At 43.4% G+C, this 16,427-nt stretch overlaps 1 long non-coding RNA gene across 1 annotated transcript in view; it reads left to right on the forward strand.

The window, feature by feature from the left end:
- The window catches only part of LOC135238397 (uncharacterized), a 46,107-nt gene that overhangs the window by 16,790 nt on the left and 12,890 nt on the right, over positions 1-16,427 (forward strand). The window lies entirely within an intron of this gene.

The following is a 16,427-nucleotide window of genomic DNA, read 5'->3' on the forward strand; positions in this document are numbered from 1 at the left end:
TTTGCATGTAACACTGCATTTACATTATTTATGTTTGTTATTGCTCATTACAAACAATTTTTTAAAATTATGTTTTCATATGTTATCATTACATTTTATATAGTTGCTTCTGGGTGTGAAAGTACAATAATGGTATAATGATTCTTGAAATTCAATTATTATTTTTTTTACTTTAATGTACCAAACCAAATAGCCGCGTAAACAGGCTGTCATTAGCAGACATCAGAACGTAAAAGATGTTCATACCGTTGGTGGGTATTAATATTTTAATGGGTATAGATATTTTAATGGATACAGAGTATACATTGTTATATTTTGGTGATAAGTGCCAATGGAATGTGCACTTCAGAAGGGAGTTACATGGAGGCTAATGGTCAGTTTGGTTACAGCATGCTAATGTCTTGGTTAAATATTTCCAGCTCTTCTGCAGTTGAAGTTAAAATCAGAACGGGATAGTTGCACAGTGCGAGAAGGCATTGTCCTTTATACAAGCGGTTTGTTCTAATCGATTCCTGTGTGGGCATAGCCACGAACAACCAGGAGCCAAACGCATTGTATGCATTTAGGCTACAGCCACTGTGTCCAGATGTCCGGGTTTGAGGGCAGCTGGCACATCCCCCTGCTTCAGGCCTGTCCTGGGATGGAGGTGAGGCTGCGGGCTGCCCGGTGGTCATCTACCCTACAGTGTTGGGTAAGATCGGGACATCTACCCCACAGTGCTGTGTGATAGGGGAACATCTACCCTACAGTGTTGGGTAAGAAGGGGACATCTACCCCACAGTGCTGGAGAAGAAAGGAACCTCTACCCCACATTAACTCAACAGTGTTCGATAAGATAGAGACAGTGTAAGATTCTAGGTGCAGGGCTCAGTACAGGGCTGGTGTGAGGGGGGGGGGGGGGGGGTTAGGGAATATGGGCCCTGGAATATGATGAGGTACTCTTGTGGCCAGGGTGCACTGTAGAAATGGCAGATACCCCTCTGTGTATCAGTGCATAGGCTTTGAGCAGAATGGTGTGGGGGCTCCTGCCTCAGGCAACAGGAAACTGCCACACTCCCACTGAGCCGCAGAGATTAATTACGGGTTGATTGCAGAAAGGCCGTATATCTGTAAATCAATTACCCTGGCTTTAAGCGGACTGTTGGCCCTTTCATGATTTAAAGAGGCGGCGTGATTGAGCGCCGCGGATCGATGCCGCCGTCGGCTCGCCCCCGAGCTTCAGGGAATCCATCCGCTCGTTCCCCTGGCGTCTCCCCGTCGGACTGCTTATTCTTTCCTGCGCTTTTTTCCCCCGGCCTCTCACCCTCAGACGCACCTCTGGGACTAACAGGTGCGCTGCCGATTCGGCTGCACCCGCACACCTTTCTACAGACTCGGGGGGGTCTCATGACGCGCGCGTGTGGTCGTCGTGGTAATATTAAGCCCGCACGTCGCGATGGCAGCGCTGATGTCGTTAAAAAGTTGGACGGTGATCCATTGGCTGTGCCCCAATACAAAGTCAGCTGCCTTAGAAAGAATTATTGGAAGGCATTTTAACTACTTTCACAATTCTTCACACTTGCCCTCCGTAGGCATGTCCCAAACCAAAGTCATCAAAAAATGTGTCCTTCTAAGGTGCCTTGTTTTGATTAGATCTGAAGACAACATCAGACGCATTCGTCTTCAGGGAGGATATCCCATAGGTCTTTGCGATTACCTCAGACGTCTCACTTCCGTTAAATTAATGGCAGCTCAAACCAGTGGGCAGTTCTTTTTGGTCTCTACACCTTGCTCTTACTGTCACTCTAATGCAAGCGTTAGCTTGGTCTCATCTATCCACACAACCTTTCTCCAGAACTCTGCAGGCTTCTTTAGAAACTTCTCAGCAAACTGTAAGCTAGCCGTCATGTTTTTCTGGCTACCTACAGGTTTGCATCTTGCAGTGTAGCCTCTGTAGTTCAGTTTGTGAAGTCTTCTGCAGACAGTAGTCACTGATACATTCACACCTGCCTCCTGAAGTGTTTCTGACCTGTTAGGCAGGTGCCCGGGGTTCTTTTCCCTTCCTTATGGTGAGAATTCTCTGGTCATCAACTGTAGAGGTCTTCCTTAGCCTAGCAGGCCCTTTGTGATGGCTGAGCTTACCAGTACTCTCTTCTTAATAATCTGCTGTACTGTTGACTTTGGTAAGCCTAAGGTTTGGCATATGTCTCTCACTCTTTTTCTTATTTATGAGCCACATAATGGCTTCCTTGACATTCATTACCACCCTTCTGGTCCTCATGTGGACCATAAACAATAACTTACTCTTAAGGCAATCAAAAGCCTAGGAACTGAAATCTCTCTTATACCTGCACCAAGGAAGCAATTGAACACCCTTGACTAATCAGAAACATTATGGTGCCCCGAAATGGAGGGACTATGTATAAAAAGTGCAGTAATTTCTACACAATGAAACCAAAATGTAAAACAACATCCTCAAATAAAAGCACAGAATGTGCACTTCAACCACATGTGAATTGTTTGATTGCAAAAATAAAATTGTGGAGTACAGAACCAAATCAAGAAAAAGTGTCTCTGTCCCAAACATTCCGGAGGGCACTGTATGTTCCAATGTTGTTATTCATTCATATCAAGTAGTACAACGTCATAGACCAGGTTTCTGTTATTGCACAGTAAGATTACTTAGTAGGTACTTAATAGTAGGTACTTGTTGTGCAACCCACAACATGTCCTGCAGTAATTTCCCTTTCCCTCCCACAGCCAAATGGCACAGGAAGGACAATATTGCTACCAGTTTAGATAAATAATTAGATCCAAATGGGCTACTTAAAAGAAAAAAATAGATAATTTAAGAACAGAGAATGAATATTGAGTTTTAATAATGGAAAACAAGTGACACTACACATTACTATTGCAGTATCATTAACTGAATTCCATTCATCTCGTGAAAACTTAACTACAGTTAAAATAGACTAACAGAGGGAGTTTGAGTATTTGAAATGTTTTTATGCAAATTTCTAAAGCAAGTCAAAACAAAGCCCATCTAAATGGAGTAGGTCATTTGCTTTCCATTAACTGTGTATCCTTTCCAAATAATAAAACAACCAAAGAAAAGTAATATATATATATATAGTAAGAAAGTATTGCAATCACATATATCCATCCTTGTGTTCATTTTTCAATATGAAGGCTTTAAAGGATTCAGTTATATAAATAATTAAGTCACTGTTGATATATATATATATATATTTAAATTAAACACTTGCATGTAATTTTACTTAAGATTTATAAATAGGTGATCTTAACCTTTTTTGTTTTTTTAAATTATTTTTATCTGTGCATTTCCCTCTGGTTTGGAAAGTAGAAATTTATCATGAGCTCATTGTATTCTCCATCATTGAGGGAGAATCAGCACCTGCAGCCGAGAGGCATTCAGCCATTCAAGTAACTCTATAGACCACCAGTGCTTTCGAGTAAGGGTTCCAGCCCTGGTCCCAGAGAGCCACAGGGTCTGCTCGGGCCCCCGGCCCTGGTCCCGGAGAGCCGCAGGGTCTGCTGGGGCCCCCGGCCCTGGTCCCGGAGAGCCGCAGGGTCTGCTGGGGTCCCCGGCCCTGGTCCTGAAAAGCCGCAGGTTTACAAATAATAATAATTTTATTACCTGTCTACAGGTGAGAAGAACTGGCTATATCTGATGGTACTGAGAATTAGGCGAATATAATGCACTTATTATATTCATCACTCTTTTAAAATTAAGGTGTATTCGTTGTGTTAATTGCTAACCTCAAGCTCCATTATGCTACGCATTATGCAGTCGCAAACAGCTAAGCGTCCAGTTCATCTGACGTGGCCAATCAGTGATGATTAGCCACACTGCGCTAACGGAAGGCGAGTTTAATAAAAAATTACCTCGCCCAGTTATTTTAGAAGTTGTCTGCTGTTGCTCCCGTCTTTTTGATAAAGCACATTCTTTTTTACCTAAGCTTTATGCAGAGCATCGAGAACTGCGTAAGCCCTTTGACAATAGAGGAGTTTGATGATGCTGCATAGAAATCCCCTTTCATTAAAAGCCCTGGCCCAGATGGGCTATCTTTTGCATTTTATTGAGGTATTTTGGGATGATGTTAAAGATTTGATTTTTAGCTGTTTTTATTGAATACTCCCCAAATGAAGAATTAATAGATTCTATGAAACAAGGCATGATTACACTTATTCCCAAGCCAAACAAAGAGACAATGTATTTAGATAATTGGCATCACACTAATAAATTCAGATTTAAATGAAGAAGTTGTTAGCTGATATTTATGCTAAAAGGTTTACTGTAAACCCTGTTTATTGGAAATAATATCTGTGACTCTATCATAAATTATGAGAAGACATATTTCCAAAAACATACGTTTAGTTTTAGATTTACAGTATTAGATTACGCTGAATTAATTGATGAGGATGCTACGATTTTATTTTTAGACTTTTACATGGCCTTTTACACAATATAACACGCCTTCATATACAATGCATAGCCAAAAGTACGTGGACACCTTACATCCAACATCTCATCCGTGTGCATGTATTTTACTTGTGTCAGTGTATGTGTGGTTTAGATTGATCCAGATCATACCTGAATAATAATAACAACTGTAGTAACAGCACAATACTTACAACATACCATGCCAGTGGTCATCAGGTGAGGGAATTCACGGAGCGCCTCCTGAATTGATTTCCTATAGTTCTCTTTAATCCAGCCAGCTCTGTGCTGGGCTGTATCCCGCATGTATTCCTCCACCATGGTATCGGGCTTGTTGTGTCTTAGCCATTCCTTCAGTGTCTCAGTCCTCTCGGGAGTTATGACTGGAGCCGTTTCGAAACCCAGTCTGATTATGACAGGTGAACAAATGAGACATTTCCCCCGTGGCAAGACGGCCATTGTTTCACTAGAGGTCGGTAGTTCAGCGATTTCTGCTTTCGCTGCGGAGTCCTTGTAAGAAGCGAAACGACGGCAGGGCTGATCGCGCGCGGCCCGTGCTTCTTCCGCTAGCCTCTCGGTCCCTCGCCGACGCTGCGGAGCCTGTCCTCAATGACCTCTGTGGCGGGGGTGGTGGTTTTTTACACCAGGAGAAAACAAACAAAACTCCCTGAAAGTTTATGTGAAAAGACAAGAAACGGAGACAAGAGGAGGAAAGCAAAAGGCGGACATTGAGAGTAGAGACATGGTAAGTGGACGGGCCTGCAAATGCGTAATGGGTCGCCTGTTTCTCTCCGTGTAATAAGCTTTTAATTTATTTCCTGATTTTGAACCACTTACATAGCCACATGTTGTTCTGTCCTCAAGGCACAGAAAGGCCTCTATAATGGAGCAGCTAGGGCTTTCTTTGCCTCTTTGGTGAGTTTAGAAAAATGGATATTTAAGAGTATCTTTTTATTCAGCTATTTATTATATACACTGTTCTGGTTTCACTTGGCCACGATGCACAATGGCATGATTTTTATACATTTTCTACTTTAAAAGATGAAGAATACGATAAGAAAAGGACGGATAGGATGAGGATAAAATTACGTTCAGAATATCTTCGTTTTCTTAGTAAACCTGGACCCATTTTGTCTAACTATTTCTGCCACGCTGGTCGGTAATGATGATAATTTTTCCACATCTTTCGTTGTGGAGCTTTGGTCACCCCATGAACCACTTTACTCTGCTTTACAATGGAGCCTAATGGGGCCACACAAATAAGCCGTCCTTATTTGTTCATAAAATATCCCCCCCCCCCCCCCTCAAAATAAGCCACGGTTAATGTCCATAAAATAACCTCCCTCAAAATAAATACTGCATAGCCTGAAGGGGACTGCCATTTATGTAATTTTCCATCAGTCCATTTAAAGGCATTTGGTGTTTCAGTTGACAGGCTACCTTTTTTAGCAGAAGCATAAATTGTTCACAGTGAGAACTATGGCAAGCAGAGTAGCACATTCAAGATCCTTAAATTATGAATACTCACAAACACTGGAACCATAAGCAGAACGAGAGGAACAGTTAGATCCACCACTTCTGGGGGGTGAGCAGCATCTTTACATTGGTCTCTACCTGTTACATGGGGCACCTGTTCAAAAAAGCTCTCGTTAATATGAATTTCAAATGACCAATATCTGTTGACTTTTATAAATAAAATATACTGACAGTAGAGACGATGAACAGTAAGCACTGAAAATCATCATTTGGATACAGGGGTCTTGAAAAAATCATGAAAAATAAATACCAGGATGTACTAATCTACTAAATGGTGACATCCAAAACATCATAAACCTATCAAAATCGTCATAAATCTATCTCACAATTACCACAAAACGAAAATTATACATATTTTCTCCACTTGCACCTGGTAAATGACTCCGTAGCGTAGGGAGATATGAAAGTGCTCATCTTCCTTCCTGTATAGATTAACTGCATACAGAGGATGGTGACCCACCAGCCCCTTCTGATCGACTGCAACCAAAGTGTCACTGAGAGTCACAGCATGTGAACATAAATGCCTCTCAAAACCCTTGGTGTCCCGTTTTAGTTTATGATAACAAAGAGGGGCTTACCATCTGAGTCATAGGACATAACAAAAAGAGCCTGGTCTGTACTGTGTACCTCTGAAGATGACCCAAGCTGGCACATACAACTCAGAGCAGGCAGGGACACCTTGTAGACCAGGGATCAGCAACTCACGGTCCTCGAGGGCTGAGTACTGCTGGTTTTCCACCCTCCCTTTGCCTGGGAGTCAGGTGTGAAGATAGTCTGGCCAATCAGTAGCACTAATTACCCGGGAGAAAAGAAAACCAGGGCTGGATTTGGATTTGAGGGCCAGAGTTGATGATCCCTGTTGTAGACCACTTTGGATCTCTTTAAAACATGTACCATAGCTAGAAGAGTTGCGTGTTCTGGAACATCCTCCATTTATCCAGCGTGAGATGCTTCTGCTTGATCACAGAATTTAAGACCAGCTTGATTTTGTATGCACCAACTTCTTCCAAGAGGTTGTGCATTATAGGTATCAGATATGTGGAACAAAGGTAGGCTATTGAAAACACTGTCTCGTTTAACGCCAGCTTCTGAGGGGTTAGCACTTCCAAGTGCCTATGGTGATTTTGCAGAAGTGCTGGATCTTCTACAGTACAGTACAGCTTTTTGGCTGGACCGCAACAGCGGGGCCAGCCCTACGAACGCGAATGTCTGTGACTGACTGAGTGACTGAGTGATGAAGTTACACCATTGGTCGGCCGAGTTATGAAGTTACACCATTGGTCGGCCGGAGAGGTCCAGCCATATACTAGGTTTTGACGTGGTCTTGTTTTATCTGTGTGCTTTGCACAATATTCACATGTATTCACCAGGAAAGCATTCCATGTAGCCAAGGAGTGCATTTAGGTCTAGATTGTCCCCATATACTTGTTTGGTGGACAATTTTAACCCACACCGTGTGAGACTGGTGTTTTCCTTTCCAGACCATCCTGCTCAAGGGACTTTAATTCAGAGGCAATAAGGCCACAACAAGCCGACACGTATTTGCCTTGTCTGTTTTGTAAACAGTCAGTGGGAAGTGGGCTTGCAAACTTAAAAGAAGCTCTGGTGGCAGGCTCTTAAGTGTGAAATATGTACATCCGAGTTTGTTGCTGGCTAATTTATCGCCAAAGTTTCACATCAAAACTCCCTTGGAAAACAGTGGATATGTGCAACGGTGTTCACCGTTGAACACGGTGGTGCATCGTCCTTTCGCTGTTGCCACGTCAACACTGTTGATATAATACCTGTCAAGATTTTTGTTAAAAGGGGCTTTAGGGGGATTCCTCAGAAATTTATCAGGAAGAGCAATTTGCATAACAGTACCAGAGGACCTGTCCCTTTACTGAATATAAGAAACCCCAGGCAAAGCCTCTTCAATGGGTTGAACAAAGTTCCCTGATTGAGCAAAGAATTGGAGCCATTTAAATTCAGTTTCAAGCCCCTTGAAGGGTTCTATCGCATTTGTAAATTACTGAGTGAGCTGTTCCTACCTCTGGGCTCTGCTCATGACCTAATGTCAGTATGATGGGCATGGTCTTTGATTGTAGCCACCCAACAATGCTAGATATTGCGGCACTCTCTGAGTTAGAATTTTCTACCTGATTGCACTGCTGGTTTTTTGGATATTTGCATGTTTCGTTTCAAGGTATGCATTTATGCAAGAAAATAAACCTATGACTAAGTGTTTATTTAAGTTAACTGTTTAACAAAGACACTATTTTGGACAGTACCCACTGTACAAGCCTCTGGAAGCAGTGTTATGATCTGGGGTTGCTTCAATTGTTCATGTCTAGGCTCAGCAATGTTATGCTGCAATAAAATGAAGTCAGCTGAGTACCTGAATGTACTGAATGACCAGGTTATCCCATCAATGGAGTTTTTCTTCCCTGACGGCACGGGCATATTCCAGGACGACAATGCCAAGATTCACCGGGCTCAAATTGTGCAAGAGTGGTTTTGGGAGCATGAGGAATCATTTTCACACATGAATTGGCCACCACAGAGTCCTGACCTTAACCCCATTGAAACTCTTTGGGATGTGCTGGAGAAGACTTTACGGAGTGGTTCGACTCTCCCATCGTCAACACAAGATAATGCAATTCTGGACGGAAATAAATGTTGTGACGTTGCATAAGGTTGTAAAAACAATGCCACGACGAATGTGCACCGTAATCAAAGCTAAAGGCGGTCCAACGAAATATTAGAGCGTGCAAACTTTTTTTTTTGGCCAGGCAGTGCATATGTATGAAATTATCTATTTAAGTATGCATTTATTTGTAGCACATTCTTCACAAATGTAGGAGTGTCTAAATGTAAATTACACAAAGGAAATGCATTCTTCCTCCATGTCTGTTTTAGCTAGAATTTCACTTAATCCAGCTTTCATGGTATCTTTGAGGTGTTTATCACTACTGTGATTTTCAATATTATAATGTTCTGCAATCAATCATTCATATGCTCAGAATTATACAGTTCCATCTGTGTTTTGTGTAGATCTGAGATATTGAGCACCGAGGTTTTCACATCCTAGCTGCCAAAACTGTGTACTTACAGCTGTACTCTGCTTCATAAATTAGCAGGTGAATTTCGGTTTCACCAGCGCCTTGTGTTGCCGCTTGAAAAATTGCCACTTGGTTTTGCTTTCTTTTGCCTTTGTCATTTTAGTTTGTTGTTTTAGTTAATTGTTTTTTCCTGGAACCCGTGAGGGGGAAGGGTGAAGATGGTGTTTATTTTATATCGTGTTTGTGTGGGTGCACTCTCTCTCTCTCTCTCTCCATGTGGTAACCAACGGTGCTCCCCGGCACTGCCGCATCTCCCTCCCAGGGGTGTCACGCTGGCGTGCGACATGTGGGTTTTGGCATCTGCCTCAGCTTTACTGTTTAACACACCGGTATTTACGGTAAAAATGTGTGGTAAAAAAAAGTTACTATTGATAAAGAACAGAGGATAACGATATATAAATACAGTAGAGGCAAAATGACATTGCAATCAGTAATAAAAACATAGAAAGGAAGATACAGAAAAGGAAACAAAAGGAGACCGTTCTATCTATGGTTTGTTATAGGATGTTTGTGAAGGAGTATAGAATGATGGGCCAGGTTCATCCCACTTGGGCAAAGACGGGGGAAAACTTAAAACAAAAAATACAAGATAAATGGAGCTGTTAGAAGCACCAAATCGAATGCAGTACGAACGAATGAATAAGACAAATGACAGGCTTTTTACAAATACCAGCACGGGAACCAATTTGAAAGAAATATCTTTCATTTGTTGAATCCATGCAGTCTATTATGAACCACCAGTAGTGGCTTAACTGTGCTACTTTATCATGTGCTTTGGAAATAGGAGTTACCATAGTAATTCTACATTATATTATATTATTATAATTCTAGTTGTCTGGCCATGTCAATAAGACAGTTGTAAATATTATTTTGCAGGAGTTGAATGCACCCAGAACAGGGGTGAACACTGAGGGGAGGGGGGACACTGCGTCATGCTGGAAATGCTACAATGCCATGGACAAGGCATTGGGTCCTAGGCCCTCTGTTTCTCCCCCTAATCTCATTGCCTCAGTTATGGCACTGCCACCCAGTGCTGCCGCAGCTTCTCCCTCCTCTGAGGGCATGGATGTGGGCCAGGCACCCAGAGAGACTCCCAGAAGAAGACAGGGGCCAGAATGGCTCCATTATCCGAGCGAGATGCAGGAAAGGGATGAGGAGAGGCTGAGGAGAGGCTGAGGAGAGAGAGGAGCAGAGAGAGGAGCCCTGGAGAGAATGTTAACCCAAAAACTGTTTTGCAAACCTATAGGAACGGTTTTGAAGTTTTCTATGTTCAAATGTCAAGGTACAACCACAAGCCACCATTTCTGACCACAAAAATACATAGGCTATGAATCATGTTTTACTCTCGAAATACTCTCAACTCTCAAAATACTAATGTTGCGTGCTGCAAAGCATGTACATTGAGAAATGAAGGCATAACTGATCTGTAATTGTAAAATGAGGATTGCTATGTAGGCTACAAAACATGGGTGACAATTACAAAAAGACAAAACAGCTTTTCGGTTTGTGTTTTACGATAGGATATGTTGCAATAAGGCTACGTATCCTATTCCTACTTTTAAAATCTACTGCCATAGAAACGGAGAGCAACACCACTAAATGGAAAGTTATCCAGCGTTACATATCATAGATTTTAGTGTAGTTACGTTGTTTTTTTATGAAAAGTAACTAATAGCTTAGCTACATTTTAAAGTAGTTTTCCCAACATGGTGTCTTAGCTTCTTATGACAGGGATTCTTCACGGTAAGAAGTTTTACAACAACTTTACTCATAGTCGTATAAATAAAGCACATTAGAAAATACCCTCTTAATTAACCTAGTCCTAAGAATCTAAACCACCATGTTCGTCTTTGAAATGATCTATAAGCAGGAGTTAGGCAGTAATGCAATTAATATGTATCAGGTACATTTATTTCCATGTTCTCTACGCATTTCATATGTAATAGGAGTTCCTAACTCTTCTTTTTGCATTCCTCTATGCCACCTGCAAAGAACTGCAATCACCTCCACCATTTTGACTAAACGTATTTGTTAGGTATTTTGTATTTAATAACGCAGTAGTTTTTAGTGTATTTTTTTACCGATCCCTGCATACTGTTGGAGTGATGTCATGTAGTAAGGAACACAAAAGGATATTTCACTGCCAGGATTAAGGTGGCTGCGGATGCCGGGGGGATTCATTTGGACGGTGTTTCTGAGCTCTCACAGACAGCCACTGGATGGTCTGATCAGTCTTCTGTCTCACCCAAGGCTCTGCTTCCCTCTGGCTGATCTCCAGGCCTGACATCCTGGCCCGATGGCCGTGTGTAGGCTTGACAGGGGATTTAAAGGAGAGGAGTGTGTGGCTGCGGGCCGTGTGACTGTGGATGTAGAGGTGTACAGATGTCCAGCGTGTCAAGGGGGGGGGGTGTTGTTGTGGCTGGTTAAACAAACAGCCAGCTCAACATGTGGGAAGCTGAGTCTTGGACCACAGATAGGCCTCCAGCACATCCTGATCAGTATAAATTATGATCTTCGTGATCTTTCAAAAGGCATGGCACTGCAGTGTGCAATACAGGTCCCATACTCACTGCTCACTGTGTGCAGTACAGGTCCCATACTCACTGCCCACTGTGTACAATACAGGTCCCATACTCACTGCTCACTGTGTGCAGTACAGGTCCCATACTCACTGCTCACTGTGTGTAATACAGGTCCCATACTCACTGCTCACTGTGCTGTGTGTAATACAGGTCCCATACTCACTGCTCACTGTGTGCAGTACAGGTCCCATACTCACTGCCCACTGTGTGCAGTACAGGTCCCATACTCACTGCTCACTGTGTGTAATACAGGTCCCATACTCACTGCTCACTGTGTGCAATACAGGTCCCATACTCACTGCTCACTGTGTGTAATACAGGTCCCATACTCACTGCTCACTGTGTGCAATACAGGTCCCATACTCACTGCTCACTGTGTGTAATACAGGTCCCATACTCACTGCTCACTGTGTGTAATACAGGTCCCATACTCACTGCTCACTGTGCTGTGTGTAATACAGGTCCCATACTCACTGCTCACTGTGCTGTGTGTAATACAGGTCCCATACTCACTGCTCACTGTGTGCAATACAGGTCCCATACTCACTGCTCACTGTGTGCAATACAGGTCCCATACTCACTGTTCACTGTGTGCAGTACAGGTCCCATATTCTCTGTTCACTGTGTGCAGTACAGGTCCCATACTCACTGCTCACTGTGTGCAATACAGGTCCCATACTCACTGCTCACTGTGTGCAGTACAGGTCCCATACTCACTGCTCACTGTGCTGTGTGTAATACAGGTCCCATACTCACTGCACACTGTGTGTAATACAGGTCCCATACTCACTGCTCACTGTGTGTAATACAGGTCCCATACTCACTGCTCACTGTGTGTAATACAGGTCCCATACTCACTGCTCACTGTGTGCAATACAGGTCCCATACTCACTGCTCACTGTGTGTAATACAGGTCCCATACTCACTGCTCACTGTGTGTAATACAGGTCCCATACTCACTGCTCACAGTGTGTAATACAGGTCCCATACTCACTGCTCACTGTGTGCAATACAGGTCCCATACTCACTGCTCACTGTGTGCAGTACAGGTCCCATACTCACTGCTCACTGTGTGTAATACAGGTCCCATACTCACTGCTCACTGTGTGTAGTACAGGTCCCATACTCAGTGCTCACTGTGTGCAATACAGGTCCCATACTCACTGCTCACTGTGCTGTGTGTAATATAGGTCCCATACTCACTGCTCACTGTGCTGTGTGCAATACATGTCTCATACTCACTGCCCACTGTGCTGTGTGCGATACAGGTCCCATACTCACTGCTCACTGTGCTGTGTGCAATACAGGTCCCATACTCACTGCTCACTGTTCTGTGTGCAATACAGGTCCCATACTCACTGCTCACTGTGTGCAATACAGGTCCCATACTCACTGTGCTGTGTGCAATACAGGTCCCATACTCACTGCTCACTGTGTGCAATACAGGTCCCATACTCACTGCTCACTGTGTGTAATACAGGTCCCATACTCACTGCTCACTGTGTGCAGTACAGGTCCCATACTCACTGCTCACTGTGTGCAGTACAGGTCCCATACTCACTGCTCACTGTGTGCAGTACAGGTCCCATACTCACTGCTCACTGTGTGCAATACAGGTCCCATACTCACTGCTCACTGTGTGCAGTACAGGTCCCATACTCACTGCTCACTGTGCTGTGTGTAATACAGGTCCCATACTCACTGCTCACTGTGTGCAGTACAGGTCCCATACTCACTGCCCTGTGTTGTGTCATGTCTGACGGGCACAGCTCCCAGATCTCAACTTCGTCATGTCAGATGTCCTCTGCTCATAGCGGACGATTCTCTTTAATTTGCGACTCTTATCTCTGCATCGAAACTGTGGGGGGCGGGCCGAGATATCTGGGGAGCCGTCCGCGTGTGAAGAGTCCGACGATGAGAGAAGAAGAAACAAAGAGCGCAGCGTGGCGTGCGATGTGAAGCCAAACTCCTGCGAGCTCCTTAGCCGGCGTTAATATACTGAGAGAGAGAGCGTGTGAGAGGGAAAACACGCTGTTAAAATTAATGAGCCATTCAGTGTCAGGTCTCACAAGTGTTTTTAATAAAGCCTGAGATTCTGTGTTTTCGGCTTGTGTCCGTACATTCGCCCGGGGCAAGTTCCTGGTGAGGGAAGGCCCTCATCTGTCTGACTTGTTTTTCTCTTTTAATAAAGGGAAAGTATGACGGCCCATATTTTTCCTCCTCTGTCCCGCAGTCCGTCCCTGGAGAACGTGGCGTCGGTGTTTTCGGCTGTTAAAAATGGGCCGCAGAGGGTGACTGGGTTCCCTCCGGTCACAGTGTAACAGCAAAGATTTCAGTGCTTTGTTTTCTGCCTCTGCTGCAAACCCTCTAGCTGTAGTATTCAGTGTCAGTATGAATATGCATGCAGTTATATTAGAATGAATTTCCATATTAATGTAAAATGCTGGTCAAGAAATGCTATTAGCCAAACAATAACCAGGTCATAAGTGCACTCACTCGAACAGGGATCTGAAACTCAAATCCCGAGAAGTCGCTGTGTCTGCTGGTTTTTAACGCGTTCCTGCACTAAAGTGCTTAATTTAAGTCATCAGTTGGCTAAAGCGTCTGCACACCTTGTTTCCAAGGCCATGATTGGCTGCTTATTGAAAGGAAATCAATTCCAGGACCGGAGTTTGAGAGCACTGCACTAGAGGGATGTTGCTCGCATAACGGTTTGATGCACTTAAGTTCTCTCATTGTCAGTCACTCTGGATAAGAGGGTCTGGTAAATGGATGCAGTGTAATGTAAATTTAACACAGGCAAATGCTTCTTTCGTCGGCTGCACATTTCAAAAGTAACAACCCTGAGTGTTTGACACAAAGAAAAGAAGATTGGCACTTTCTTATCTGACTTGAAAATCCCCAGGTTATAGAATAGTTTGGTTATAGACGTTGGCTTTCATTAAGCTTTTCCCTCTTTGGTAACTTTCATGTTCCCCGGATCCTGTCAGCAGACTCGACTGCTAACAGGAGCCTGTTAGCGCAATTGGCCTCTGAGAAGTTAATAAAAATGAACGGGCCAAATCCCTGGGGAACGAGAGCGGTGCGGAAGCATTGCGAATGGGACCTTGCAGGAAACAAAAAATTAGCCCTTACAGAGTGTCGAATGAGCTGTCACTCTGGTGTGGGAGGTAGAGAGAGCCCCGGTCCGGGACCTTCTGGACCGAGACCTTCTGTACCGTGACATGGCCCCCTCGCCGCCTATTCCTTGGCTGTAATGGGTGCGCCATGACTGTATTTGCTACATTTGGTTTACGTTTCATGTTTAATTTAGAAATCGTTATTGCTCAGTTATAGCTACTTTGCACATGGGGTGTTTCCACTGGGTGCGCTAACTGTTTGATTGCATCATTGCCTTTGTGAAGGTGGAACCACAGTATCTCATTGGGGACACATTGAACTGAGTATTTTTTTTTTTTTACTGCTGCCAGCTGTATTTGTTCCTTTCTGACAGTCAGCGAGGCCTACAGGAATAGCTTGGACAGCAGCAGTCTCACACGCAGGCGTGCTCACCTGAGGCTGACCAGCAGTCAGCTCAGGTGTTACTCCATGCCTTCATTAGACCTGTTTTAAAGGCAGAGCCAGCAGTGCCGTGGGGAGGAGACTGTGTGAAATGCATTCCGATCGCTTTTTTTTTAAGCTCCTTGCTTCCTTTCCTTGTGTCCTTTCCCGGCTCTTAGCTCCACACATCAGAGGACACAAGGAGAGGACACAGGGTTGGAGGAATCAAGGCAACATCTATTAGGCAAATGGAACGTCCTTGCTCTTTCGAGCGTCGGTCTGAAGCCACGGCAATTACAGACGTGGCAGATGGGGAGAGGTGGACCCACTGGTGGATCGTTTATATGTCGCACATTCCGGAGAAAATACTTCCGCTGAAGATACACTCCTTTCTCGAGCATTCTTCGGGAGCCACCTAGCTCCTTCGAGGAGCATTTAGCGTGTTGGAATGTCTTTGAAGACGGTGGGCCTCGATTGATTTCTCGGTCGGGCAAGGACGGTGGAGACAAGGATGGATAAAATAAGCGATTGGAATGCAATTGTGCAGTTCTGGTTCTGCTTCAGTCACCCCTCCAGACCAAAATCTCTCCCACTCTGTGGGAGGATATCACTTTGTTTTCTAGCTCTCAGATTTGGGATGTGTTTGATTTATTGTGTCTGCTTTGTTTGGTAAGAAGAGAAACAAGATATATTGTGTTACTTTTATTTTTTAAATTTCTTTACATATTTCTTGTTCAATCACTGTCCCGCACAGTGTCTCCACCTGACTGCAGTAACCAAAATATTTTATTTTTATAGATAATGTTTTTCAATATGTTGGTGAAACATTTGTCACCCCCATTACCTGAGTTATTTTTTTTTTATTCCAAGCTACACACAACTATCTCTTTAATTGTATTTCATTGTTAAAATTTCTTCTGCTGTTTTTTTTTCTCATTAAACTTCCATTTTTCTTTTTTGTTGGAAATACATCTGTATACTATATGTGTTGTGTGTATAATAATGTGGGCAGTATGTGTGCATTTATCACTAAATAACTCTTTACACTAAATGAGTGTTTTCAGTTTAAAAATAACTAATGTTACTAATGTTATGAAAATAATCAACATGCAGAATGCATGCCTGTTTGAATGGCAGGTTGATTTCAGTTTATTTGTTGAGTAATGTGCTACCTGTGCTACAATTTCATCTCTTATTGTAATTCCATGTAATTACAGTCATGTATTT

The sequence above is a fragment of the Anguilla rostrata genome, chromosome 13, assembly GCF_018555375.3.
Source record: "Anguilla rostrata isolate EN2019 chromosome 13, ASM1855537v3, whole genome shotgun sequence".
Classification (NCBI taxonomy): Eukaryota; Metazoa; Chordata; class Actinopteri; order Anguilliformes; family Anguillidae; genus Anguilla; species Anguilla rostrata.